The following is a 4,125-nucleotide window of genomic DNA, read 5'->3' as shown; positions in this document are numbered from 1 at the left end:
CATATTTATGTGTACACACACACACACACACACATACACATATATATATACATACATAGATACATAGATACATATATGCATATATTATATACATATATACATATATACACTCATATTCCCATTTACCAATACATATGCACATGTGACAGAATACATACAGATATACATAGTATATACATACATACACACCTATGGGAGACGACCAATCTCAAATATCCTACCTTCTTGGCTGACGAGTGACAAGAGTATTCATGCCCTTCCGCTTTGTCACTGAAAGACTTTTTCCAAGCCCCCTCCCACCCGGAACGTATATGATTTTGGATCGTTTTTGATCGGAAATGTTTAAAGCCGTGCTATTGCATAGTCTTTGAACATTAATGAATTTCAGAACTTTTAGATTCTGCTGATGTAGTCCTGAAATTATCTCGATCATCGCCTGAAATGTCCGGATAGAACCTTGATACTTTTCTATTCGAAAGTTAAAACTATTTTACGATTTCAGGCGTTGATGGGCCCTATCCTACGTCAGCAAAGAGATGCGTACATCTGTGGTTTCGCTCTTTTCTTCTGCTTGTAAGTGATAATTATTCACTCATGAATCTCGCAAGTGTATCCCTGTTTTTCTGCTGTAGGGTTTAATTGTATGTAATTCTAGTGTGTTGCATCTGTAGCGCAGTTTTAGGCATGGCATTCAGTGGTGCGTTCACGAATATTGCATAAACAATGTGTTTTTTTCCTGCATGTGGGTAGCTTTCTTCATTTACTTTAGCGTGAGTTTTTCTATTTATGACAGGTCACTATTGCAGGTATTGCGTTGTTTACTTGCTTGTAAGTGACAGCACTGGTGCGTGTATACATTCGTCGGTTGGTAATCCACATGCATCCGTATATTGCTACTATTAGGGCATGACGCAGTAGGATTTCGGAGTGCTATCTAGTTGTCAAGTGGGGTGCTCTACACTCAATAATTGGCGTTGTCCGTGTGTCAGACAGTCTGTCGGTTTATGTGCATGTGCAAGCGCAAGCTGTGTGGATGTTGTTGACATTGCATTCCTGTACGGGTGGATTTAGAGTGACATTTGCTACATATTTTTGTCGTTGACCATCATCAAAGTGTATCCGTGACTATAGGCTTATATTTAAAGAAGACATGTGCACCATAGCCACACTTGTATACTCACTTATGTATTTAAATATATAGTTGTTCGTTTATAATCGCGGACACTAAAGGACAAGTACTCGTGTGGCGCGATTCATCCAAGCTTAGATAGTTATACGAGTCCCATACAAATGTATTTACTCACCATCTGTACTCTGGCCTTCGAACTCAACAGGATTATACCCATGGTGTTCTCCATGGCCCGTGACCTGAAGGCGGTCAATCAGGTAAATTTATCCAACTCGTGTGCGGCAAGGCGTTATATGTGTATATACTGAGGACTATGCCTATGCATATTTGAGTGTATGTATCAAGAAAGTCTCAACAATGATTAACAATGAGTGATTGTCGCCGTGTATGTGTGGTGCGAGGTGTGTGAGCGTGGGTAAGTGAGATGGCCTATATGTGCTAATTCAGAGGTGTGTGAGCGTGGGTAAGTGAGATGGCCTATATGTGCTAATTCATTTGTTGTCAATATCTTACAAATTCCAAATCGCGCATACTTTGACCTCTCAATCGGTCAGGTGCAGCTATACATGAGCACGGACCGAACTTGTTCATATGTGAGTATGCTTTCGAATTAAAACACAATGCTTACGAATTAACACACAATGCTTTCGAATTAACACACAATACTTTCAAATTAACATACACATAAAGTCATGAGTGTTTCTAAAGTTTTTTTCGTGTGTGCGCTCTTCCCATACCGCGTGTATTTTCATCCCCTCTTTAGCTTGTGAGTGACAACCCCAACCTCAGACCCAGAGTGGCCCCGGTTACGGGCGAAACCGCCAAATCCAAATAAGGAACTCGCTATATCCAAATAAAGGGGAGCCTGGGCGGAGCCGATACTGGTAATACTGCGAGCCCGCCATTCCATTGGAGTGCGGATTTGATTGCCTGAAAGTGTCGCTGATATGATAATAAAAGTATACTGAATGCACATGCAGGTCTTTTTTTGATTGATGTTTCAGCTTTCGAGCCCGTCCCAGTCTGTGGATTGTTTCGTACTTGCAGTCGGTGGTGCGTGCTTGTACTTGTAGTCTTAGTCTTGTAGTGATCCCGATGACCTCTCGCGCCGTGTGCATCTAGCGCGTATTTACTGTACCTTCGTTGACAAATAGGCTGACGGAGGTTTGGTTGTCATGTTCCTAATGGTGAGATGTTAGTATACGTTGTATGTCCGCCTCACGACTGTTTAGCATGTCCTCTTGTACTTGGCGATGTCGCAATGCCAATCGATTTAATTGGAATGTGTAGAACTTATTCTGTACTGTTGATCCGTGCGATGCAGACACTGGCAGTGTTGTGAACGTGGCTTGTGTGTTTTTTTTGTTGGGAATTGGTGACGGAGTACTGCTGGCCAAGGACCCAGTGTGCTCGAGTGCAGAATCAATCAGTGTTTTGCTTAGTACAGTAATTTGTAGTGTTGTTGATTCGATTGATAGATTGTAAGTTGTTGTTGAGAAATTGAGTACCTGTGTGTCGAGACCGTTAAACCGTGCCGAGGCTTGTTGTATGGCATTCGTCCCTAAGATTGTTGTATCGGCAATGCATGTCGGCAGCAGTGTGACGATTGGGTTGTTTGTTATTCATACTGGGTGACGTTTGTGTGTACTGTGTGTGTACAGTTTTGGTGTTTGTTGTGCTACACACGTTACGTGTATGAATGTGATCCGTAGGGTTTCGTTCACGGCTCTGATAACACAGATAATGAAGGAACCTAAAATATTTTACTAACGTGTGGATCCGTCAAACCATGAAGGCGGTTGTGGTTCTGAGAATTAAATTATTCTGATTGGTCAATTGATGTTTGCCGGGATCAATGTCTATTATTTAAAAAAAATACAATAGTAAAAAAAGGAGAGAAAACAAAATCAGAGAGTAAAAAACCAGGCCGAAATCGAGTGGTTTTATTGGATGTAAGCATTCACCACCTACGTTTTGGTGAAATGTCAAATGTGAAATTGTGAATGTGTGTCTGAAGTGTATTTTGTTTTCTTTAAAAAAATAATACATAAAGAGCACCTTGAAAAAAACTAAAATAGGAATTGCTGACTCGTCTTTACTGCTGGGGGGAGTGAGGAGTCTGCACAAGTGCTGACTCCTGAGTGCTGAGTGCCTGAGTGCGAGTCTGAAGGCTGACCGAGCTCACTCCCCAACAGAGGGGGTTCAGGGGTAAGCGCCTGAGCCGGGTGGTTGGCACTTAGCTGGCAGAGTTGGCTGTCATCATATGGCTAACATTTAACACTGTATGTAACAGCTTCTTATGGACAACTTCAGCAAATATCTGCTGGCACGCCTGGCAGGTAAATAGACACTATGTAATACTGAATAGATAGAAATTAGAAACGCTGATTGAAACAGCTATCAGCTATTTTATATATAAAGGTAGCACATGGTTAAACAAAATATGTGGACAAATCACTAACTATTTATCAAATCCTCTGTATCCACATCGTCTTCATCGAGTAAGCTGGAGTTTTGAAAATATTTTATAGGGGGGGGGAGGGGGAGGAGCTGCCCTGGAGGCTGGAAGCTGGCGGCTGGCGGCTGGCGGCTGGGGGCCTGCCGCCAGACGGCCTGTCCCTGGGAGCACGACGGTTACACATCACTGATGACTGATCACACCTCTTGACCTCTTCGCTCAAAGATCCTCGAGTTGTGATAAAACAAAGCATCAGATAAAATATGGACAAATGCATTGGCTGTACGAAAAGGCTGATATATCAGCCGGCCAACAGCCATACATCCTCTGATAATTTTTAACGTGTTGAAAATGAATTAGATGTTGCATATATAAGCTGTGTATAATATTCCTGTACAATTTTATATGGATACTATTTTCAAACACCCAGTAGAAAGGCATATAAGATGTCGCAAATAAGAAAGTAGCGGTTCCTATCGAAAATGGAAATATGTCCAAATGACTTCGGGAGTAAAAATGCGGAAGCCAAAAAGAGGGA

This window comes from Sphaeroforma arctica (assembly GCF_001186125.1).
Source record: "Sphaeroforma arctica JP610 unplaced genomic scaffold supercont1.805, whole genome shotgun sequence".
Lineage (NCBI taxonomy): Eukaryota > Ichthyosporea > Ichthyophonida > Sphaeroforma > Sphaeroforma arctica.
Note: the sequence above shows the minus strand (reverse complement) of the source record.